Genomic DNA, 27,422 nt, shown 5'->3' with positions numbered 1-27,422 from the left:
TTATGTCTTTATGGGAAATTTGAACGAGCAAAATTGCGCACAATGTGTACAATAAAATATGCAATAAAATATGCAAATTTCGATTTAAATTCCATTTCCTTTAATCAGATTCATGAAAATAGAAAAATGCATCAAAGTCCTCGATCTAATTATAACAATACCAGACGTAAAACGCATTTCGAGATATCGTTTAACAAACTTGCTTGTACAGCGTACGCACTAGTGTTTGCGTATTCATCATTTGCATTCAAAGAAGTACAGTTGACCTTCTTGAGAAACAAACTCCCTTCTCTGCTTCTCTATCGTGCATCTTCTTTACCTCGGTTCTTTTAAGCTCGTTAAATCGCATGAGTTCTTAAGATTTGAAGATTTGTCCAAAGTGTTCCTATGTATGGAAAGAAAAGGAGCGATTAGGACAGCTCAACGTTTTCTTCGTTGAGAAAAGACTGTTTCCAGTGTCGGAAAAGGACACGTGTGGCGCAGAGTCCAGTCCTCGGGCCATGAGACGACATGTAATTTACGACATGACCCTTGACGAGTGATTTGCAGACGTCTCGTAACGAGACCCATGAATGACTCTGACTCTACCCTAATCGCATTCTGCAGTTTGCCTTCCTCCGGCCACGTCTTCTTTTCATGCGGCCTCCTCTCGTGAGAAAAACTTGCACGTTTCTGTTTACTTTTACAATGCTTCCAGCAGTGTATACGTTTCCTCGCGAATTCATCGGTAGAAGAAGAAGAAGAGAAGACGCCTGAGCATTCCTCGTTTTCCAAGTGAAATTTAAACAAAAACGTCCATTCAAGCTACTTAGGTCGTGTAAACATTGAAATCTCTAAATTAGTTGTTTCTACATAGACATACATGTTATCAATAATATCGTTGATAATATATCGACTAAACGAATTATTTGCTTTTAAGTAACGTATATTTATGGATATTTATGGTCGATTATGGATATCTCGATTTTAGAGAAAAAAGAAGAAAAAAACAAATCTTGTCTAAGCAAAATTTAAACAGAGAAGTTTCATTTGGACGTAAGTTTTGTATACGTTGAACTTTCTAAATTACATATTTGTTTGTAGGTATAGACTCTTGGTAACTGGTAAGGTATTAGTGGTTGCTTATCGATACTTTAGCAATTTGTGTGTTTAGTGAAGAGATAGTGCGTAACGAATCGACTAAACGCTACGAGGGCACGTTCGCTTAAGAATGAACCTCGTCTTTCCTTTTTAAAATATATTATTCGGTCGAAAGAAACAAACGAGACAAATCTATAGCAATGCTTTGATAGAAATGGTTGGCGAAAATTTGTATCATTTGCACGTGATGTATTAAAATAATAGATTATACTTCTTCCATGATCGTAACATATATTAATCTTAAAAACACAATTTTTAGTTGTTGAATGAAAAATATTATATCAATATGTTTTATATTAAAATACAAAAATATAAAGTAAGATTTTCATTGAATTTTTGGCTTTTCTATGGTACTAGAATACTACGTTACAACAGGTCCTCGGTAGTATAGTGGTCAGTATCCCCGCCTGTCACGCGGGAGACCGGGGTTCGATTCCCCGCCGGGGAGGAATTTTTTTTTCATCCATAAAATTATATTTTTAGCTACTTACGTATACTGACGCAAAAATAAAGTATTTACGAAAATTATCGAATGATTCTGTTTATATTAAACCGCGCGTCTTACCAAAAAATATGTCAGACCAAAGTATCCTATATGTATATGCTATGTACAGAGGCATAGAATAACAGGCAGAGAACAAAGGAGTTTGGCCACATTGATCTGGCAACGAGGCTCTTGGATTTTCATAACAAGGTCGTTCTTTCTCGTGACGGCGAATAGAAAAGAGTGAATATCAGATTATCGGAATATCTTGGTCTCGTATGCAATGGTATAGCGAAATCGAAGTGTAATAGAATATTGTACAAGATCATTAAACTTTTGTAAATTGCATCGATGAACGATCGTTGTAACTTCAATTAAAAAGGACTAAACAACACCGACGATGACTAGAAATACTACAATAACAAATAGTAAAGTGAGTAATTCAGCGAATAAGAGAAACTACTCATCAATGAAGATTCTTATCAACCGACCATAAATCACAGTGTTGCCTAATTCCAAAGCTCCAATTCTAAACAGCAAAGCAGCCCAACAATCGAATAAGATTTCCATTTAGCCTCGTTATTCCTTTCACATGAATGAATTTCACCAAACAAAAATCCAATTAGCCACCGCAATTAATTCCTAACGCAACTCATTTCACGGTTGAAAATCGTGCTGGAAACCAGCGAACTATAAAAAGCGAAGCAATCGAATCAGTGTGTTCGCGTCATCGAGCATCGTGATACGGTACCATCGTTCTCGAGGGCCGCGTGTTTCGCTAATTACCCAAACAATCAGCGAAATTCCGATGCGGCGCTAATAGTCGCAAGACAAATCGGCAAGCGTCACGAAACGATTCCTCACGATTGTCCAGCGCTCTGCTTCTCCCCCCTTTGTGTGTGCTTCGTCACGAAAAATCGCGGTCTCGTTTGGTGGCAAAACGGCCAAAAAATCCTCTCACGTGCCGTTAATGGCGGCCTGGATGAGAAAAACGAAGCGAATTTTCCACGGAAGCGGGCGAATTTTGGTGGCAAAAACGGGCGGCGCGTGCTGACGCGGCCGGAAATAAATTCGCCGCCAAGTTCATTTCCATATCTTCGTGGAATAAATATTTCTGTTTGGCTAGAATCGTTGGAGAGAAAAACCGGGCGAGTTTTACGGCCGTCAGAAAATTATGAAAATTTTTGCCGCTGCTCTGTGACGAATTCCTTGCAATTATCGGGTCGGGCGTGTTTTGCGTGTTGCTTAAAACTGAATAGATACGATTAAAGGCAGAAGTATTCGGTAGGATACACGTAAACAAGAAGAGAATTCTTTCGGTAGAAATAAAATGAGAAATATTTCCAATATTAAAAATATTCAAGTATAAGTCAACGAAATCTGTTTCTATGTTTTCTCGGTCTTTTTCGTTATTCGATAATATAGAAACTGTTCCTCTTTTCGTTTCTACAACAGGCCAAACTATACGAATACTTTTGTGTCTCTCTGTATTTTAATAATCATTAAATCGTAACTCGCCGAAATTATATGAGGATATGTATTAAAAATGATCTTTCAATACGACTCTTTAAATTCGCTGATGTCAAATATCACGCGGGTACTCGCAATGTTTTTAAAAAAACGAGAAAATCAAAATGCGTGTCGTGTTAGTAGATTAATCTCGCTGACTGTCAAGAAAAAGCGCGATACTATGGCAACTCGTTCTCCTTGTTGAACGGGTTTGTGCAAATTCTACGATTATCTCTATCTTAATTTGATATTTCAATTCCGTTGGAATTTATCTCCATCTGGTGAAATATAATATCGTTATCTTTCGGGATAAATATTTATATATTTCTCGAGTGCGGTGTACGTAAATCATCGAATTCGAATAGAGAGATTGAACGTTATCGACAGAGGGAAAAACTTAATGTATAAATCAACCGTGTACTCGCGCAGTATGTTGAAACATGTAAATATTAACACTAAACGTGACAGTTGTAAAATAACTAAATAAGCTTACCCGACTTACCGGCAAGAATTCTATGCGAGGAAATTTGTGACCACTTACCTGCAACAAAAAATCCGACATTTACATAACGGAACTGAATTATAAGTTCTTTTTTTCCTTTTTAATGTTATCTACATCTAATTAAAACGTAACACTTCTGTATTCATAAATGACTCCTTAACATGATTCTTTAGTTACTTAATAATGAAATTTGCTGAATTGAAATATATTGCACAACTAAATACAGCATACGCGAATGAATATAATTAACCTTTTCCTGTTCACAACTCAGATTCGTCCACCGCTATACATTCTGCCTCCTTGTCGTTAGGGTAATATGTTAAAACAAGGCACCTTCGGTTCATCAAAAAATAACGGAGATAAGTTAGAGCCGCGGAAAAATTCCACGATAAAAATTATCTAATATAAAAGGTAGCAACATCATACATAAAAACACTAATCTCGTCCACCGCTATATATTTCCTATCATCTCGTTATTAAGATGATTCGTTGAAACAAGCACTCTCGTCGGTCGATCGAAAGGTAACAGAGATAAATTACAGGCACAAAGAGAAAAAGTTATCACGATGTCACAATCTGTGTACTCTCGCATCTCGTTCGATATGTATAATACCAATTCCGTGAAAATTCGACGCCTCTGCGTGTGTGCACGCGCGTTTCTCGGCCGCGGCCTCTAAGAAAAGGCATGTGGCAGGTGGCCGCACGATAGTTTGCATATTCATCGGTTTCTCGCTTATCGGTCCCATATTATCACGGCGTGCTTAATTGACTTCAGATTCCCTCATTAGCGCTAATGGGTTAATTCCAAAACTGTTCCACCGTAAGGCGCCAACAAACCGCGGACAAGAGCGCGCTCGCGCCCGCGTCCACAAAATGCAACGTGAGAATCGTTTTTGCCAACTCGACTCACGGCTCACTGCCCGATAAGTTCAAGGAAATTAAATTCGATTATTAAGAGTTATATTGCGACAGATAGTAGAAAGACTCGAATACATTTTTATTCACATTCGTGGAATTCTTTAGCCGACCTTTAATTTGTATCTTCTGGTTGGACTTTTTCATTGAGAAATTGGCGCAATTTTTATTCCGCTTCCAGCAATATTTTTTCAGCTTTTATTTGCTTCTTCTTGGATCTCTTGGTTGGAAAATTTGCATAAGGGTTATTATTTCTTTGAATATTTATATTATACGTTTGCTTAAACGTCGAAAGATTTACGTAATTAACGTTATTTCGTTCAATATTTCGCGATATTTCACGTCTGACTTTTATTTTTGTTTTTTTTTTCTTCCAAACGAAGAGATATATGACGAGGTGCGTTTAATAAGAAAGCAAGAGTAAAGAAATCGCGGGGGAGGACATAAGTAATCTTAACGCAATTTTTCAAAACCGAATCAGCCGCGAGGAAGACGAATAAAAGGAACGATGCAACAAACAATGGTAACGGTTCGCATGTTTCGTGACAATGTGTCATAAGAGGACTGCAAACATACGTAACCACGTATAGCAGCTCTCAGTGATACAACGACGTGTAATAATTGTGTATAATATAAAGAGCACAGAATCGTGTAACAACGTGCGCAATGCAGCATATCGATTTAATGAAAAGCACCGTCGTATCGAACGCATAAAGCATAAGTGTCGTTGCACCAAACGTCCGGCCACATTCCAGCAGAATTTATTACAAAAATAACATTTAACCAACGATCTTAATCTTCTACAGCCAACTTAATTACGTGTAATCAACATACACTTTATTCTCTAAAAACATTTGCAATTTCGTTTCTATTCTCTATTAAATTTAATCAAGTGCCTACGATAAGTAACATTTTTATTTGCATTTAATGTCATTTGAAATGCACGTTTTTAAAGCCCGGAAACATTCTTTTGTTCGAATTTTCCATTTCGCCTCTATTCTCTGTCAATTTAATCAAATACGACAAAAGACTTCTTTATGCAATTTTATTTAAAAATACATACACGTTTGATGCAATCGAAAGAAAATTTTTTATGCAACTAATCAGACAATTTAGTGACTTCCAAGGTTCCACGAAATCAAGGTTTATTAGACACAGAAAAGTTTGTCCAGAAAACATAGAAGAGAAAATATGTCGTGAGGAAACACAGTGATCAATTCTTTACACTTTGCTGACTATAGACACCTTTCGGTGCATGTCGTGTCTATTTTCCACCGACAAGCTGCTGCAATAACAATAATCGATAGCGAACTGACGCTGAACAATCACGTCGCGATACAACTGCAATTCCCTCTTGAACTGCAGTAGGGGGAGATACGAAAGGCTGGAAAGTTTGCGACTATATCGCGATTAGAGCACACCAGTGACAGACTTTCGCCGTCCCACGCGTCTCTGGACTTCGTAATCGAGGATGTAATTTAAACTACTTACGTCCAGACTGGACAATTTGTCGGTAAGTCGGACATTCTCTGACCACTCGTTGGAAAATCATCGGGCATTTAATAGAATCACTGTCCTTCCCTCATCTTAGACATGACTAGTCTTCAATTTTTATTGTCCAACAAGAAAATCAACGTAACATTTAAGAAACTCTTGTCCTTTACAGAATTTTCTGCAAATATTTCTCAACGATCTTCCTAGTTTCCTTTATCCATTTCCGTATCCTTTTTTTTTATAAAATTTTCATAAAGATCCAATAGGAGTGACACTATATAGAAATAGCTTCGATCAACGTGTCTAAATTAGCAAAGCTAGTAAACTCGTTAAAATATAATTAGCAAAAGAAAGAAGATTCACAGGATACTATAAAATAGAGCTAGCAGAAAGAAATTGAGGCAAAAATGGAACATCGCGAAGTACAATATCAATGTTGCTGACATCGAATGCGAATCGTTCAACAAATTTCCACCGTTTACTAACCAAAAACAAGGTAATAACGAAAAGTAAAAGGGAAGGGGTTAAGCGTTAGGAGAATGAGAGGGGGAAGCTTAGAAGAGAAGGGAACGATAGAAAGGAGAGAAAAGGCCAACTGTAACTTAACTCGACGCCCCGATATCCGATCCTCCCTATAAAAATGCACACGCCACTCACGTCTATGTAAACAAACGGACATCGAATGGTCGAGTGACTCTCTTTTTCCGGTTAGCTACACCTATTAGCTGGTATGTAGATCGTATAGCAGTCATTGCAGTTCCTGCAACAGGCCAGCCCAGGTAAAGGTACTCCTCCGATTCGCGAAACGCGACTCTTTCTCGCGCTGGAACTCGAGTCGTTCGGTGAACCTAAACTGGAGTTCTCTTCTACCAAAGCCCGTTGCATTTTATGTTACACCTGCTACGCGTTTTATCCGGCCATCCTCGCCGCTTGCTTTTTAATAGCTATCCATTTGCTTCGGTTTGCTCTTCAATGGCAGATACTACATGTCCGAACGATGACGTCGTTATCTGAGATGTTTGACGAAGATAACGGGGTAGATGTACTTAAGCTTTTATCGAGGAACAGATAATTGGAAATTGATCGTTATATTGAATGAAGTTTTATAACAGGATCGGAGAAAATGTCCTGAGGAAATTGATTGAGATTTGTCTTATGAAAAATCGAACACGATCGTGTCTAGTGGACTGTGTCCAGGCATTGAAATCTCCAACGTGAAGCAGCGCGCTCGAATCTATGAGTAAACAGAAGTTAAACCGATCAACTTCGTTTCTTTTATTAATTCCATTATTCGGATACAAAATTAATAGATTGTAGATATATATGCAAATTGATCTTTTGGGGATAGAATTAGGAAGCTAGAAGCTAGATAGGAAATTGTTTTACTTACAAAATACTACTACAGAGAGTACTATATTTTGAAAAATGTGTATATTTTTGCCTATTATGTGTGCACTGTGCACTACCAACCAAAAAATTTAGGATCAGTTCTTCGATGATGATCTATTTATCTGCTAATGCGAATGTTATGGCATTACGATTAAACTAAAGATTTCTCGAGAATCGTAGGAGCAACGTAAGAAAGTAGATGGAAAGCATAGAGATTGGAGCGAAAAGAAAAAAACTGACGGAAAAATCTCTAAAATGGCGACACCGGATCGGTCGCGTAACTGTTGCGTACACCGCTGCGCGACTATCATGTTGCAACCGCGTCTACCGATTATTCTTAAAAGCGGCCGATTTTTCAAACGATCGACTACCAGATGACAAAAACAATTGGAATAAACGCGAATGGAAGAAAATACGTACGAATTTTCCTTGTCCATTCACGCCTATTTTTTCTTTATCGCTTTTCTTCTTATCATTTAGAGCGGCGTTTCTCCGTAAAGTACAGTTATTTAAAATTTCATAGACTTATTACCTATCTGCGAGAAACTTATAATCGTAAAACTACCAAAAAAATTAACAAAAATGGACATGTTACGTTCTTCTTTTGCGCTTGTCATATTGAAAAACGTGTCCGTACAAATAGTGTCTTATACAAATTACTGTACAAGTTCGATTATTCTGTACAAACTCGAAGGTTAAATTTCAAGCTGTCGAATCTTAGCTAATTCCATTTAATTCATCTACGTTCAAAAATTACGATCGATACCGATAACGCTGTCGCTGATAAATTTCACAGCGTCGCATTGAACAATTGCGCAAAGACACGGGTTTGGAAGCCGAGGCCTCAACACACGCGAAATAAATCGATTTGTTAATCGTTCGCGAGTTGCTGTGTGCGTAATGCCAGCGAATTAATTACGCTGACAACATTGATCGCGCGACCGGCCCGCGCGTGGGTGTTGCCTCGTTCAGAAACGCATTCGTCAGCCCGGGCAGCCCGGCTGATAAATTGATTTCATTCTCTCTGCGAATCGATGTCGATCTTAATACCCTTCCACGAAAGTCCATCGAACTGACAAAGGAACCTGCTTATTCACACACATAAACAGATACGTATTTTCCATTCCATCTCAAGCAACTGTAATAAATACGGCAGTCAACAGATCTTCGAAATAATATATGCTGATCCTTATTGGACAATTGAGAAAATATGTCTTTGTTCTTAAATACATATTAAGACAACTGGTAATGTCATAAAATATACGATAATTGAGGCAGATTATTTGAGAAACGATAGGTGGTCAGGAAGAATTTTTGGAAGAATATTTAGTAGGAAAAGAAATTTGTAAAATTTCTTTCAAAGTGTTAGAAAGAATAACAGGCAATTTTATACATTAGGTATTTTACTTTAATATATTAATCATTCCTTCGTGATTTCATTGTTTCATCTCATTTCCCATAAGCATACTATCGCCAACAAACAGAGGTACAACAATTTCTACAATCAACCAATCATCGCATCAATCGGTTTCCTTTGATCGATTATAACATCTTCGTACGTATTGTAATTACGTTGTTCATGCATCAATTATATACCAATAACTCGTGTAGCGTAATCAATTATTACTTTCGTTTGATCCGGCATGTTAATTTACTCGCATTACCCTGCGTTATTTACCCATGCTATTCAATTTATTCTCATTACCGTTATTTTGTTAAGTATCGATCAGGGATCCACGGATCCTGTTCGTATCGCGTCGCGATCGCGTACGTGAGCCCGGGAGCGCGTTTTTTCTTCCGTCTGTAATTTTATTAAATAAATCAAGTCGCTGGGTGACGGCGGCGGCTGCCGGAAACGAGCTCGCTCTTGTCCCACCTGCCAGCCGACAGCGCGCCTGAAATTATGCTAATTAATACGGATCGACCGGCAAAAACGCGGCACCTCGCCCTCGAAAATTTATACGAACGTTACGGCACATAATATTGTCCCGCGAGGCCGCTCCGTACGATTACACGATATCGAAAACATCAAGTGGGCGTTTACACTGTTAGAAGAATTCCGAAATTACGGGCGCAGCGGGCGCGCGGCGCGTTTTTCAAGCCGCGAACGATGCTTCTACGGCACGCGAGGGAAAACGATATGACGATCACGTACTTGATCTTTTGTGGGGACAGGAAGTCTCTTTACGTGAATTTGTCGACGATCTTGTCGCATAAACTGCGTTTACATTAAGTAATTTTTGCTTCATCGACTGACAATCAGTCGACCCACTTCAGCGATTTAAGTTCAAGTTTTTAAACAGAGCTTGTCCACGCGTTTATCTTTGGTTAAATGACACGGACATTCTCCAACGATTAAGCTAACCTGGTCGCAAAAACGTCTAAATTAACATATTCAAATCTGATTACTCAAAACACACATATACCGTGTAAAAATTTGGAATTTAGTATGGTCGCTCTAAATAACGTACCAAGTGTGTGTATGTATGAATTATGCGAATTAAATCGACTCGATTGATTGACCAAAAATTGTTCAACCTACTTAATCGCACACAGCCAGTACAATGCACATAAAACTTTACTCAAGGACCTTTCCCTTGCTACTGCTCATTCTTTTCCCTTCTACCTTGCAGCCAATCCGTTTCTTTCTCTTCTCAGTATCTTCGGAGCCTCCTTAAAAATTCTGTCAGTGAATCGTTCTGAGATTCTCAACGGATGCAATTCTTGTGCAAATCTCGAATCTCTCCCACGAAGCCTTGGCTGACCGATCGGCCGACATTCAATTCCGCAGGCTCGCGACACACCTACGGTAATATCGTAATAATCGGTATCGCGGCTCGAAACGGTTAAAATAAACGCCGCTAACACGCCGATCTGGCCCCGGTCGAGCACACCATAAGAGAAAATCACTCCGAGTTCTTCACCTGTTAGGTACTTGCTACCGATTTCGCGCTACGTGCACGGCTCCGCTGGCTAGCATCTTGATACCCCGACGTTGTGATCGCGAGCGTGTTATTACCCCGCCTAGTGGCTAGCTCCGAAGATTACACGTCTACACAGTCGGCGCTGGGGCTACGGGCCGATCTCTCTTCCCCCTCCCCCTCCAGGTCTGCCTTCGAATTTGTAACAGCGATATGCACCGCAGAAATTTACATATCACCAGGAGACAAGTCTGCGCGGGAGAGAAGACTTCATTTTTACCCTTGATCACCGGCTTTTCGAACGTGGAACGCACGTTTCGCCCATCTCCGGATACACATTTGGACCTAAGGGTCTCCGGTGTGTCCGACCAACAAATTGGCGTATCGGATAAAAGCTGGCCATCAAACCGACGATGCAGACTGCGGCTAATGTTACTTTTGATGTTCCGAGTTGTTTTGTTGCTGGCTATCGATGGCTGAATATCGATGGTATATCCGCGTAGCCTTTTTGTAGATATTTTCAAACAATCGTCGAATATCGAAAACGGTCGAAATGACAGTTTTGTAATCGGTTTTGTCTACTCGCAACTTTTCAAAAGTACCAGACTACCCTTTATTCGATACCATAATAACACAGTTCCCAAGTTTTCTCTGAAATCATCTTTAAAATATACGAATTACCACTTTTTCGTCAAAACCTTGTCAATTTGATTGCCTTGACAAAAACGCACGAAGGTTGTTATTTCGCCTGTTCGACAGACTGTCACAATTTTCTTATGAAAATAACCGAACCGGGCGCCATTAGCCGCTACAACTTGTTGTTTCGCCTATAATACGTATCGGAAACAGCTCGTTTCGCAGATCCTTGTTTTTGCAACTGTAACGAACTAATAGGGGGAAACGAGTTCGATTGTTATTCGGCGTTTATTACGCTGCTGTAATTACAAAATCGCAACATGGGCCGGTATTCAAGTACGTGTAAATCGGCCTTTAAGCAGGCAATACCAGAGTGGCGGCGGCGGCGTATCGATACCATTAGCATAGAAATGATACGTTGATCGACGCGTTCATATTTATTCGAAATTCCGACCGCGACAGAATATTGGTATTTACCGCGAATTCGGCCCCGCTGAACCGGCAATTTCACGCCAATCTGTAGCGCGTCGCCTTTTCATTAATTAATTCCTACCGTGCACGAGGATTCCATCTTCCCTACGGCGACCGAATGTTTATCGTAAAACGCTTTAATACACTGTCATCTCGATCTTAACATTTAATTCCTCGGCGATCGGTACCAACTAACTACGTCACGCGATCCTTCTGACAAGACGATCGTATTTTTTCGTACGAGCCGCCAGCTCGTTGCCCGATGCTGCCTCTTTAAAAAGTCACGTTACGCCGTAATTGGTAATTTCCATGGATTTTTTATGCGCAACTTAGTAGGTCCTTTGGGTTCTTCCAATTAACGAGCAAACTTACAATCGTATAAAAATATCACGACAAAGGTAACGCGGAATCTTCGTGATTGAAAATAACAAAAAGAAATAATTTTAACTGTTTAAATATGACTGTCGTTAATAGAGTGGGAAACGAACATTTCGTGGAACATGGGCGATATTAATAGTGGAAAGCTTGGGACGAGGAATCGCTTATTAATCACTTCATTTGGAAATGATACAGAGAGGAAAATCTCGACTCTTTTATGACCGAGCTTTCCAACGTAGCAAAATAAATGAAACATTATCTTCTATCGTCTGTTCTATGATTACTTTACTATACGCACCTATAATTATTGATTTGCGATTTTTTCTGTGCATTTTACAAAGTAAAATACGAAAGTACGTAGAAACTGAAAATTAGCCTCGCTTCTTCACGTGCGTTGTACCGATAATGATATTGTATTTAATTTAGCAATTTCATTACATGTTCCGAGAGAATGATTTGGAAAAATGTAGTCGTAAATTGCAGGCTTTGCGTAAATTTCTTTCAAAGGAAGAAGAGAGTATCTAACGATACGTAAGGCGTGCATCGATAGAAAAATAGAGAATAGCAGTTTTGTGGTAGAAAACTTGAAACGTTGCTGGAGTTCGCAATTTCGCAATCTCGCAATCTCGCGATCCCGCAATTCTCGCGGGCCGCGCATCAACCTGGTGGAAAGTCGAACGCAACCGCGTATACACAGGGCGAAGATGATGAAGCCAGAAAGGCATCGACTACCCTGTGTTTATACGGCGCGGTGGTCCGCCCCGCGAGCATTAGCTCTATCTTTGCACCGCCCAATTTCGCGTTCCTTGAATGCAAATTCTACCGAAACGAGCGGATAGCGAAATGAAGGGGATGCAGCGACGACGATGACGGCCTGACCGACTTGTCGAGGACCGGCAGCCGCTTTGCCTCGCCAAGGTCTGATAGGTCGTAGAAAAACTACGATAAAAACTTTCTGAAGCTATGAGATGAGCTATGAGATGGGCTGTGAGATGATGTGCGAGATGAGAAGCCCTTAACTTATTCGCTGTTTTGTGCATCAACAACGATGCGACTGAGAAAATTTAATTTTTCAGCAAAGTGGTTTGAAGTAGAAAATAATTGACCGCTTCGCTATTCATTAACGTATAACAAAATTATGTTTCTTTTCATTTTAAAGGACGATGTCCTTTTTGTTTTGACATGATGATGCTCGATATCGTTTCGTAAAATATCGGTTATGTGCATTTTTATTATTATGAACGGTAGTAAAATAATTTTTCTAAACTGGCACGTGCTTCTTACAAGTTAAATAGTATAATTATAATAGGCGGTTAAAACTATCTCCTTTTATTCGTTGTGAAAAATAAATGGCTTATTTTCACAAGATTATTTGTCGCAGTAATGTGACATAAATAATAATAAATTCCAAAATGAATTCTGAAGGTATTTGTGACGATTGTAGTAATTTGTAACATAATTATTCTCTATTTTTGTGGATATTTCGAAACGTATATCGCTATTAGGAACGTGCGAATAGAAACAACTTAAAACTTGGACGGTTGCCTTCGTTTGGACGTCAACTTTATTTATTCTTTCTTCTTCTCGCTAATAGGTAAATAATTCTCAGGATGAAGTAAAACTGAAAAAAGTTTAGGCTGAAATTTCTTTTGGATCGAAAGGAGAGAATCGAAACGCGTGTCGATTGCGACGATATGGTTTCACCGTGTTCTAAAAACACAGCCACACCTTGGCAGCGGGAAAAGAGGTCAGGATATACCGACCAGCGAACACGAGGCACAATGTGCGAATCGAATGAAGGTCCACGAAGGAAGAGCAACAACGATACTCGAACTAATGATACCGTCGACAAACTAATTACACGAAATAGCGGAACACCGGCCCTCGTATCGCGCTGTTTCGATAATTATTTCGCGTATTCCACGAAATTACATCCTCCCGCTTCCTCGAAACGGTACATGCGTCCTTTCCCTTCCCCCTTTTCCTTATTAATTAAACTTTCAATCCTGAAACCCCCTATTAAAAACAGATGTACAACACGAAGAATACTATTACTATCTATAGATACATATCTAGATGAAAGTAGCATACAGTAGAATTCCATTATTTGAATCCCCCGAGAGATGAACTACATAATTGGAGTTCATGCAATAAGAAATTCATCAATCTTCGCCATTACCTATTACTACATTGCAAATTTTGATGCGTTTGTGGGAGAAATAGAAAGATAGGTAAAATATCGGAAGTGTGATATCCCTTATAATTTTTTTTTTTACTGAATAAAACAATTCTCTACTCGGGTCTCATTTTTTCTAAATTACATTCACGAAGATATGCATCTGCATAAATAGCCGCACTCTACCTATTATGCGTACCTTTCGTTCACGTATAATAACGACTTACGTAGCAATAAGCAAACGAATTAACTAAAAATCCACTGCGATAAAAGCAATCCAGATAAATAAAATTATTCTATTCCGCCATAGTTCTAGAGCTCGATACCTGAACCGAACGTGTCCCTAAGACGTGCACATCCGCTTCCATTCACCCCTAGAACGCTTCCTCCTGTCAGTTCGAAGGAAATCGTCGGACGTTTCATCCCGAAAGCCAGTAATCATGCTAGTCGAACTTCCAAAATTGACCGAACGTATACGCAAACCGACCGATCCTTGTTTTTTTCCACGAAGCTCGATAATTAGCCTCGTTCCTCGGCAATTTAGCCATTTATTCGTTACGCACCGAGAAAGAGAAAGAGAAAGAAAAAAAAGAGAGAAAAAAAGAGAGAGAGAAAAAAGAAGACGATATGGCGTATGACACCGACCGCTGGTGCCTGGTCCTCGAGTAGCAGGTACTTCCGGTGCCAGAAGGCGGCCACCTCATTGTCATTACGTCACCAGAGGCTGTCATTTGGTTTTTCAAGCATCCGTTTTTCTCACCGCGAGGATAGAGGGCTTGATGATCGTAATTACACAGAGACCGCTTCGAAGAAGGACGTTCTTAAACAGATACGCGCGTGCGTGCACGATCTGCTTCGAAAACACGGTCGATTGATCGAGGACCTGAACCGGTGCGTGGACCAAACTGGTTGTCAAGGAATATATTCCATCCTTTGATTCGCATTGTACTGGCCGATAATAAAATATGCATGTACCGATATGTGGAGCGGAAAATGGACTATTTTTTTTTTTTTTTTTTTTTTAAGAAAGGAGATATTTCTTATTGACAGTTTAGCTCCGAGCTGGGCTTAACACGTACTTTGTTTCATTCGATTTTGATCAGTTGAAACGTATGAAACAATTTCTTATGTGTGTAGATCTGTGGCGGCACTCGACAACAAATACCGCCACTCGACACTAACTAGCAACGGACACGGTAGCGCAGTTATTAGCGCCTCGCCTTCCCAAAATCCCACAGCCCCTCCGAAACCAAATAGACTAACGAACTGTCCTGTTTTTGCGACCAGGTTTTCAGGACAGAGATAGAAAGAAAAGAACAATATCGTATATAAGCACCGCTCTACAGCGACTTAAATTTAAGTTACAATTGTAAACCTTAAAAACACACATATGTAGTACACAAATACTGGTCAATAAACGCTATAAAAAGAAAGTTGTTAGCGCCTTAGGTTACGAACGTTAGGGACCCGGGTTCGATTTAACGGCGCCCGTGATCCGATTTTTCTTCCACGCATCGAAATAGAAGAATAATTAGCAATACCCCAGCAGCAACATCTACAGCTGGCAACTACAACTATCACGGACGCATATATCACCTCAGATCTTTATGTGAATAGAACGTAGGTACATGAGGCTTAATGACGAGATTGCTCGTTGTTGTAACCGTCGAATATATTTAAAACAATAAATTAATATACAGCCGTAAGCGTGAGTCGTTAATACGAAGTATAAATCGCGGAATAAATACTCGTTAATGCTTTTCGCGTAACTCGATAAGATACTCGGAGATACTCTAGATACTGTGATCGCGTCCGTTTATTTATAACTGATCGGGGAAGAGTCGGAAAATTCAAATTCGTCTTCATTCGATGATTGCATGTAGCGACGACATTATTTTGCTCGGAGTCTATTTGTTCTTACATTACTCGTAACCTAACGCGTTATGGATGAATTTAGTAATCGTGGTAATCTTTGATAATAGAGAGAAGTCAGAGGGATTCGAAATAGAAAGAAAATCGAGTTTGTCAACTCGTTAAAACTATACGTGAATTTGTCCACTGCTTGATTCCATTCTTCGTCAGTTAAAATAAATTTTAATATAAAATATAATGTTTCCATCTCGAATATCACTTTCAAAAACTCAGAGAAATACATACTTTTATCTCTAAATTTAATTACTTCTATAATAAAAGGTATACAAAAAGTCATCAACAGTAAAGAAAGTGAAATTACAGAGATTGGCCCTTTTTTAACATATTTTTTACCATAAGTTGTTCGAGTTGCCATGCATGGCTGAGGACGGTATAAATATATCAGTTCATTAAAGTAGATAGGTACAAGAAACAATTAATAGCTTGGTAGAGAGAAGGCGTGCATTCGTTTAAAAAGTGTTTTCCTGCCACGGTTTTGTTGGCAAGATTTAGTAGATCGGCGAGAGGATGGTCGTTTGGAAAACATTCTAGCGCAATTTATGCGCATTTAGTTCAATGATTGATGAACAGTTACGCGAAACCAGTCGTTGCCATATTCGCCGACCCAAATGCCGACTGCTTCGTATTCCGGTGACCATTAAGAAATTCAGGTGGCCATTTTTTCATTGAAAATTCGAAGCAAAATCCATCTGTATAATATATGTATCTTATTTGCGATTTCGCGCGTTCTCCTAACGAATTAACGTAACTCTTCCATTTTTCGACAACTTTATCGTTCACAATCTCAAAGTTAAAATCTTACGTGAGAGAAATATTTTTATAGATATACTGCGTTTGACCATACAAGACGATAAGAAATTGAACAAGTTGAAGAAGTTGAAAATTTGATTTTAACTTTTATTTTGTATAAAAATGTGTATGAAAAAAATGTACGTGATAATTGTTAAGAAACTGGAAACAGCGTGGTAGATATACTTGTTATAATAAGTAATTAGTAACAGAACAAACCTCTGTTTAAATTCTACTTCTTTAGTTACGCTCATCGAAATATGAAACATCCACATGTGCATGAATATTCACAGCCTAATAATTATGCTTCATTATTCTTAATAGCTTTATTTTACGTTACATACAATACTCGACTAGTAAAGAACATATCTCGGCCGTGAAATTAATTAAAATAACAAATCAAGTCCGAGTAATACAAAAACACAATTCTACTAACATAACAACCACTTTAAGCGAATTCGAATTACCAACAACTAAAATGATTACAAAATTACTTGTTTCATTGTTTTATCGTTATCCCTTAGAAACAACTGAGTACAACTGAATGAAAAATGCAACGGTCCGCTACAGTATTTTAAAATAAACTTTAGGATTATTATCTTTGTATTTGGTATTACTTTTGCATCACTCTGTATTAGTTCATCAATCCATAGCGATTGGGAACCAATGGTGAACGAATTTTAAGGATGATCAACGAACGGCTGACAATGGAAAAAAATTCGAATCGATGATCGATCAAACGATTTAACGGCAGGGATTGCCATCGTTATTACCGGACACGGACAAAAATCGGTTAGTGGAGGAGGGTAGAGGACGGGGTGCCGCGCGCGCCAAACAAATCGTGGCTAATAAGAAGTTGATACATGGTGGCGAGCTGGAGGGGGCCAATACATAAAAATAAGATAAATTTTACACTTGGCTGGTGATGAATGGAGGGATGAATTATTGAATAGTTAAACACACAGCGCCGTACCGGACCAGCTCGCCCCGAGCTCAGGCCCAAAGCCGGATCGGTGCATCGTTCGTGGCCAGGGCCGCTTGTTTCGCCACGAAATCTCCGATTCCATCTCGTTCTCCGCCTGTCATCGATCCTTTCGCGTATTTCACTCATTTCTCGCGACGCATTCTCCTCAATAATACTGTTTCCTCTTTTACGATAATTGATTTCACTATTCCATTAGAAAATTTCTAAAAATTACACAGTCGAGGATATTATTTCTTTCTACCAAACGTCTTTTTCAAACTGAAACTTTCCAAATTGGAAATAAAAATTAGTCGCTTCGAAGATACCGTGACAAACATTGAAAAATTATAAAATATCCGATACAATTTTTCAGAGAAAAATTGAAACTCGAGAACCTGAATCAAAGATTCGTTGCTTTTACGGGTGAATTATTTTCCGCCGGTCATCCGTACGATCCCCAAATTAGGGCAGTTAACGAGGCTTAATGAGCAATTCTGAGCGGTCGTTGGGGCTTCAATTAATTCCGCGCGCTTTTTTCCGCACGGTCAGAAGACTTTTCGAGCGGACGAAAGAGGAAAGACGAGGCGAGCGATGCCGGAGCGCTCGTCCGTTCCTGCGGCATAAATTCACCTGCACGTTTCACTTCGTTATGGCTCTATTCACAGTGCCGTAACCGCGAGGACGGATATTCCTTGCTGTGCGGCCCATTCACCACTGGCTGGGGTCCCTTTGGGCCCAACAGCCCTGATCGCGGGTGGAAGATGCACTGCGCGTCCTGCCGATTGTTTAATCGACTCGCCCTCCTCCCCTCGTCCCTCTTTTCGGTATCCTTCGTAGAAACTTTGTTTCTACGTGGAACGGACGTTATTTACAATAGACAATCAGGGATTCGAATGGGAACACAAACATTTATTCCTGTTGGAAATGAGCTGCGGGTGAAGCGGAGTTAATTCTTTATAAGAACGCGAGAGAATCGTTTTATGTTCTCGTTATTTTACTATTTTGCTTTTGTTCTTATGTTATTATCTTCCGGTGCGATTGAGGTAAATATCGTTGATAAAATTTGACGACTCGATCGAGTCACGAATTATCGGTATCAATAAATATCGTAATGTTAACGGATTTGGTACAAGTTGAAGAAACAACGGAAGTTCGCATTAAGTTGCTTGCAATTTTCGATAATCTTTCCAAAGTATGAGTTATCCGATTGTAATATTCGAATGAAAATTGGAAAATCAGGAAATCTATGACTTGCAGTTTCTAACTTGTCAATTTACTGATATCATTAGGTACGGCGGCCACTAATGAAAAATTGTGATCAATATTCGCTTCGTGGTTTCAAGGGCAACGAAAAATGCGGTTACAGACAATGAATTCAGAATGAGTGGTAAAAAATGAGATCTAGATCGAGGTGATGTAGGGATTTTTCAAGAAATACGTTTCCTTCTTGTTTGGTGGCGAAACTATTACAGGCAAGATACAGTACGCTTGATATGATGTTTGAGCGGAGTTAACGAGTAATTATCTCCTAACCAAAAGTAATTTCCATGAAATTTCTGAAGTGTATTAAATCAAAAGCCATCATTCTTTAAAATCTTACAAAAGAATCCTCCTATGATTTCACACTTTTTTATGCTTTGTAATAAAACTTGAAAATTACGTGCATATATTTCGATATCTTTTTCAGTATTCCTTTTATACGCTTGTTACTGGATTATCTCACTTGATTATTACATTATTGCATCGCTACCAAACGTTTACTATTCTCATTAAAAAGAGAAATGATAAGCAATCGCTAGCCTTTTCCCCAAGAGCAAAGAAAAATTTGATTATAGCGAATGAATTATTAATATCTTCCAGACACTGATTAATTTCGTACGTCAGAAAATTCAGAAAGGCGATTATGCTATAACCACTATTATTCATTCATTTGATTTTAGCATCAAATTCAACACTAATCAAATATAAACGACTATTGATGAAAGACGGGCGTAAAAAATATCCAAAGTTCGCATTATAATATTTTATAACGTGAAAGAAATTTCTACTTACATTCCACTTCTCCGAAAATGATGGCAAAAATATCCTCTAATCCTCTACGATTCTATCAAATCGTGCACAACCATGTTACGAATTAACAAAGTTCCAGTTGTAGTCGATCAACCTCTGTTTTCCTCACATAAAAGTTAACAAAGACGCGAGTGCACACTTTCTGCGGTATAGTTCCTCTTATTATCGGATGATTTTCTATATGCAGCATTCTTAACGAGAGGAGAGTCGAATTGAGAGACAGCGAAAAGTGAACGTCGCGAAGGAGTTGGAATACGAAGACCAGGGTCGGAAGCGACACGGCAATATGTAATGGGGCACCAATTATACGCGTGACACGGGGCATCGTTATAATTGGATACGAGGTGTTAAATCTGCTGGGTGTGGCTGGTTACGGGAGTTATGAGTGTTCCAGCAATAATGGTCTTGTCGCGGCTCGGGCTATACATATCTCTCGCACGAGCGAAACGCATCACGGCGCCGACTAACGCGAGGGGAGTCTATTAAATTACAGCGTGTGCTCGCTGCGACGTAGAAAGTAGGTAAACGATATCCTCCTTCGGCTACGGAATTAAATCTTGCCCCGATCATACGATATCTAAACCATTCGCTGACTCTACGAGCACTCTCGTCTCTTCCGTGAACTATGCTTCTCAATGTTACTCCATTCGGGCCAAATATGAGCAAACTGCACCGTCTCACGAAAGTATTCCAATTAATAGTATTCATTCCATTTCGATTCCAGATCAATTTCCTGGAAAATTGACTTTTCCTAATTGCGCCACTTCTTTTCTAGTGCACCGATGAAGTATTGTAGCACTCGCGCTGTATTAGTTGAAGATTAATTACACGGTCAAATTTTGTCAGCCAGAATGCACAGTATTCATCGATTATATATTATATTCGTTAAAATCGTCACTGCGATCAATTTAAAAAGATAAACGAAGAGATGTTAATACCAAACGATTACATTCCTAAAACTGTAAACTCAGTTCACTGTAATGCAACGTACATTGTTACGTGTCGAACCTTTGCTTGTAACGTACCGCCTTCTAACACTGTGCGATACAGCGAAAATCGACTAGTATTTTTAATCGAAACTCCGCGAAAAATCGGGAGAAATCCGGTAACAAAACGGTAATAGAAAGTAATTTCAATAATCCTGAAACGTGGGATAATTGTTATATTTTATACGAGAGCGAGAAGAAACCGTCAGAAAATCTGTAGAGAGCGAAGGCTTTGAGTTCAGAAGACGTTTGGCCAGCTGAATGGAGTAAAGGCCTCAGAAGCAGGTTCATTACAAGGCTATAAACGCACGTTAGAAGACCATAAGGATGCGCGGCAATTACTTAAGAACAAATCAGCCGAAACCCGGCACGATGGCTGTTGTCCATCAAGAAATCATCGACCTCTTGGTGAATGGTTCTTTAGTTGCTCTGGCAATTTCCGAATGCGCCGCCTGTTAGTAGACCTTTCGGCTGGCCCGGTGTAATTAAAAGATAGCATGTTGCGAACATTCGAACGGAAATATCCATCTAAATCGAAATCACGTGATACCCTTTTCCCACTGGACGCAATTTCGTACTCGTTGCAAGAGACCTTCGAAGGGATCCTTCGGAAAAAGTCTGAAAAGCTTGCGAGATTCCAAAGATTGGAAGAGATAGGGAAGGTATAGACAGAGCGCTGATTTTCATGCAATTTCATATTTTTACGCGGACAGCTAAAAAAGTAAAATTTATACAAACATTTGTTGTATTTCTGCGTATTATGCGCACTTTGTACATTTTCATAGTTCCCATAGAAGCACAAGTATCCGACGTCTAGATATGAGAATCTAAAACAGCGCGAATGAACTCGCGTAAGAAAAGGAATCAGAGAATCGACGAATTCGATAGACCGACTGGCTCCGAGTAATTAAAAGGTAGAATGTATCGCGAACATTCGAACGGTCTAAATCTCGCGATATCCATTTCCTACTTAACTGCAATTTCCAACTCGTTGCAAGACCGGAGAGAGGGATCTTTGAAAGGATTCTACGAAAAGCTTAAAAATCTGAAAAACAACTTGAAAGAGTGTAAAGTTTGGAAGAGAAGGGAGGATCTAAGGGTCTAAAAAAGCGCGAAGTGGACTCGCGTAGGGAAAAGGAATCCGAGTAGTCGGCGAATTTCGATGGTGTGCGTAGTTGATGGATCGTTTGAAAAGAGATCGGGCCCCTTCTCAGCCGAACAAGAACGAAGCTGACAGTCGAACGAGTGAAGACCGGAGAGAGACTGACTGACTAAAGTATAATCAGGTTTCGACTGAGTCCGCGGCCGCATGTAATAACAGTAATCCCTTCGTTCGCCGGTAATTTGGCCGTTCGCTCAAAAACTCCAAATTATAGAAGCTGCTGTCATTAGGCCACGGTGAGCATCGTGTATCGCGGGCCACCTTCTTCCCCGAACCCTCGGGAATTTTGGGGAAACTCCGCTCACCATCCCTTCCCGTCGATCGTTAGCGATCGAACGTTTAAACGGGAGGTCGCTTTTCCGCGATTGATTATGTTGCCTGATGTTGTCTCGTTGAACACTGTCGCGAGTGTAACGCGTACAGGATGTTAATTACCAGGTGTAAACTACGGGATCTACACGGTGTCCAAGACACCGTATCTAATTGCAAGACATCATCCCAACAAATCTACGTTTAGATTCGACTTTTTCAGCTCTCCTCGTAGAAATACGAATTTTTCCAAATATCCATAATAGTCTTCGGTCTTCTCTACAATTTTGTGGCTTTTAGTTCACGTCTCAGATGATTCTACATATCAGTTAAGATCTGTCTGTTCGGATTAATCCTCTCATATTTGCCGCTAGTATTTCTCAATAACAGGTGACGTTATATCAATCGTAAAACAATTCACTTTATATAATACGATACGACGGCTTTCACTCGGAAGCTGTCACAAAGTAAAATTGATAAAAGCTTTCGTACTGAAGGTTTCCAATTCCAATTAAAACACCAATAATTCAACGCCATCAAACGAAATGCTGTCGAATTAAACGCTTCCAGCTCGAGATGTTCCAATTCAAACGGTCCAACTGAAATGTACAACATCTGAAAAAAATGGCACAAAGTCCTATTTATTTCTAAAACTCAAATCCTCCCAAACTAACCCAAACGATTAAACGAATTCGCAAATCATTCAGAAACAACAAGACGATAGTTCAAAAACTCTATCTGTTCTACCTATTCTAAATCTCTAAGATTCATCCAAGTCTCAAATCAAGCCATAGGAGTCAAAATCCCTCGTGTAGCCCGAGGAAATGCGTAGAAGTGGCGCGTCCTTAAAACTTACGTTTGCCTAGGTCCATCAGAGCCCGAGGGAAGGACTCCTTGGATCCGTAGGAGTTGAAGAAGCCGAGGAAGAAACAGAGAGCGAACCAGACAGAACGCCCTGGGGCCACTCTCTGCCGGATAGTCGGTCTCGTTCTGTTCCTCTGTTCTTTATCGTATCAAAGGGAAGCTAGTGGGCAGCGACGAGAAAGAGGATCGTCGACTGTACGTCTCGAAACACCGTTTAAAACTCCATTACGCTGTTCGCCCGTGATCCCTTTGATCGCACGGCGAGTTCCTCTCAGAGTCAAGAAACTCGAATCGAGAACGATCGTCGATCGTCGGATGTTCTACGGATCGAAGACGATCGAGGAGAAATCAACCCCACCAAATGAAACTCTTTACTTCTCTCTTACGAGATCGTAACTCGAAGCAGACGAAAGGTGGTGTAGTTAACCCTGTTCTTTCAGTTGTTTTCCAGCAAATCGTATTTTTCTATCTACTTTTCTGTTAGAAAATTTCTTCGATTCGATGAAAGGATATTGGGTGGTTTGGAGAGTTAAAGTAAGAAAATTTAAAGATACTGTATCATAGGATTGCGTCAAGAAACTTTTCGACTTTTTTCGTATTACATGTACATTCTTTCTATGTTTAGTAATTTTTGCACGCTTCTAGAGTTTGTAATCAGCTGTGTGGTGTCAAACGATATTGAAAATCCTAATTAATATTTCATGCTTTCTAGTCTAGCACTGTTTTGTCAGTGAACGACAACTTTTCTACATTTTTCTTCGATTATTGTCCTGCTTAATGTTCGTATATTTTTTCGAATTTTCATCTCTAAATAAACATAAAAAGATTGAGAACCACAGCAGGGTTAAATGGCATTTTACGAAACAACGAGTAAGATATAGGGTTTGGTTCATACGCGAAAGCTTCAACTTCTGAGTAGCATGTCGAACGTTTTTATCCCCTTGATAATCGGAGTTTTATTCAAATTAGCAATCCAGGAAATAATGTCATTCCGCGAGTTCTTTCGCAGGAAGGAGAAGTATATTTCACCCCCGACATATCAGCCGAGGGAGAAAAAAAAAAAGAAAATATACGTAATACGGTGAAATACAAATATCGACAAATGTAAAATACATTCGGGTAACGTGAGTCATTACAATAAAACGGCTCTGTTGGTTTAAATTACCCTATCGGTCGATTATGTCACGCGTCTTTTTTATGTATGTTATACTGTCATGAATATGTATGGCCGGTTATCGATAAATAATCGTGATTATAATTGTAAAACTCGGCCCAATAAATTTCCTCCTGCGCGATATCGTTTTTGACGCTCAAAAAGTTCACCTACCAACATTTGCGTGAAAATTAATCCTTTCACGTTTAAAATTGATAGTGTCATATTTGACAATTTGTCTGAGCCTGTCTCAGATTACATTATCAAGCCCGGTATAAGCAGTCAGATACCATATAGCCAGCTTTACTTTCTATATTTCCTTCAACAACTTTTTTATTTTTTAATGGAAATATCACAAAACCGCACCTTCGAATATTTTTACGTCTTAAACTTACCTATGTTGAAGATTTAAACGTTAAAAATTTCAACTTACACATACACTGTTAAAAATTAAAGGTATAAACGACACAGACGATCGATTCGTCGTCGTTAGCAAGATAAACTCTTTCGGTTATCAACTTTTTCAACTACGCTTCTTTTATCCAACATCTTAAGATTTCATCTTCTAAAAACTCACCCCTCTCAGTTAACCACAAGAGCAACGAACGTCGGACCAAGGAAGATGGAAATCAACGTACTACCAAAAATTTCTATTCGCTAATTCAACGATGCTGACCGTCACGCGATGAAAAAGAATGGGAAAAAAGGAAAGCGAGGAAGCTAGACCGATTCGGCTATATCTCAACTAATTACGAGCAACGTATGCAAACGATTCGAGTAAAGTTCAGGCGGATATTCCATGGCCAGAGGCCTTCCCCTTATTCGCAATCAGTGCCGCACTCCGTCTCTGTCAGCTTAGCACCGGTTATCCCCGGTCTATCTTTCTCTTGATGTATCGAACATTACACACGTATATGTATCGTGTGTCGCGCGTACCTGCGACTATATTTATGCGTGTCTGATAGCTGTGCGAGCGCGAGTGTCGCGTTCAAGACGCGTGCACTCGTCTACATTTCCGTGTAGCCGCGCGCCGCGAGAATTAAAAGTCGCCGGATCGTGTTGCCCTTCTTATTTAAAATATCCTATCAGCCATTACGAAATATCCAAGGAAAACTGAAGTTTTATCGGTGTCTTCGTGGTATCTTTGTTTTTCAATTGAAATTCCCTGTTCTCCTCGCTTTATCTCCATATTCGTTGCGTTCGCGTCACATGTTTTGGAATACTTTCTTTCCCAATACTTTATCCATAAAATATTACAGATAGAATAGGTAAAATAGAGATAAAATATTTGACACGAAAGGGAAAAGACGAAACAAATCTCTGTTTCGTAAAGATACGAATCGGAATAACAAACTACTAATGTCAATTGTGCGTGCCTCCGAGAATGTTTAGTATCGATACATAGTTGCGAAGCGATGATTAAACTCGTCCAAAATTTATATCTTACACGACGACTTTCCTGAGTATAAATGTCCAACACCATTCCCGCGATACAAACACGTCGCGTTGTGCTCGTTCGTGGAAAGACACAAAAAAGTACAAACTTTCGGATGCAATCACCAAGATATATTGTTTTAATTTATTCAACTATCCAACGCTCCTATGTCCGTGGTTAAAGATGTAAATCACGTCGAAACTCCCAATACTTTATTTCTCTTAAATTCGAAACTTTGATTCCACGTTTCCTTAATGAATATCACTAAATTGCGAAAGAAATCATACGGGTAATTATCCAGAGTCTAAAAAGGGATCACTAAATCTCAGTATGTCGCGAGACAATGTTCCAGAAACAGAGTTACAAAGGCAACGACAATCACATCGCAGCGATTACAAAGTGGACAGGCATTCGACATGAAAGATTCTCCTATTAGCGTTCCGCCGTGGTGCAATAATGACGAATCTCGGTTCAGCTCTGTAATTTACGATCTATACATACACCTAACCGTCGAGTTAGCGCATAATCGATCGTGTTCATGTGAAAAACATTGCCTATAGACTATTCGAGGCTTGAAATCGGATGAAATGTATGTCTTTGAAACGACTGGCGAACGTTAAGTCCACCATTGGACGCGCTTCACGTGCAAACACCCTCCTTCGATCCCATTAGCACCGGCTTTAGACACATGAATTGTATATGCGCCGCGTCACGATACTTCGTGGCCTATCGTTCTCTTGAATGGCTAACAAATTAGCACCCTTACGTTTCCCGCTTTCCTTCGTTGGTTTTCCAAACCTTCCAACAGATCTATACGCGTATAACAAGGGGAAGTCACCACCTTGATATCTACTCAGCTTATTTTCCAGATTTATTCCGGTTGCATATATACGAGTAAGTCACGACAAACGCGCGGAGACGATCGTTTGAATAATCCAAGCAACGGGAACACAATCAAATTAGAAGCCAAGTAACAAGAAAACAAGTATGAAATATGTCGTCGGCATTCAGCATTTCGTGGTGCAGACAATTGCTATTTTTCCTTTTTAGTCATATATTACGTAAGACGTTGGTAATTGACGCCGACGTGTGGAGAGAAACGAGAAGATAAATTTGATATAAATTGAATTACTGAAACGGCTGCAATTAACGTAACGACGTTCGCTTCGGTGTGATTTTCGTGGTTTTACGGCCGTCGCTTTACAAAAAATGAAATTTATCAAACCCGTATATACGCGACTTTCGTTCTACGATTTTCTCGTTTCATTTAGTATACTATACAGGCAACATCATTATCATAATGCATAAAATGCGGCGACATTTCGTGCACACGAGTGGATAGAGTGTTCTCCATCGACATAGTAAAATGTCAATTACCCTTTAAATTGCTACATATGAAAGCATCGACCATGCACTCTAATCTCATAGAAAATCATCTCGATGGAATAGTTTCGTAAAAGGTTCGATAAATTCCAATTGAGATATTATTACTTTTAATCATAAGGTACCTACCGCATATACAGTTGCCAGTTGCTCACGAAAGTATCTGAACATTTATAAAATCTTTTCATCAATATGTTACGTGTTTTATGCAAAATGGGGCGCAAATTTGAAACAAATTTGAAACAAATCGGAAAACATACATAGAAGCTACAAGATATTTGGTGCAAGTATATATTTCGCTAAGATCGCAAAAGTATTTAAACAGCCAATTATACTCGCTATGTTAATGACCCTCGATAT

The 27,422-nt window shown here is 39.4% G+C and overlaps 1 protein-coding gene and 1 non-coding gene across 2 annotated transcripts in view; one reads left to right on the top strand and one right to left on the bottom strand.

Annotated features, from left to right (window-relative positions):
* Positions 1–27,422, bottom strand: part of LOC100648283 (aryl hydrocarbon receptor protein 1) — a 159,787-nt gene that overhangs the window by 131,495 nt on the left and 870 nt on the right. The window lies entirely within an intron of this gene.
* Positions 1,517–1,588, top strand: TRNAD-GUC. The gene has a single exon. It is a non-coding gene; the product is annotated as a tRNA-Asp (tRNA).

The sequence above is a fragment of the Bombus terrestris genome, chromosome 8, assembly GCF_910591885.1.
Source record: "Bombus terrestris chromosome 8, iyBomTerr1.2, whole genome shotgun sequence".
Taxonomy (NCBI): Eukaryota; Metazoa; Arthropoda; class Insecta; order Hymenoptera; family Apidae; genus Bombus; species Bombus terrestris.
This window is presented reverse-complemented; position numbering and strand designations above follow the sequence as displayed.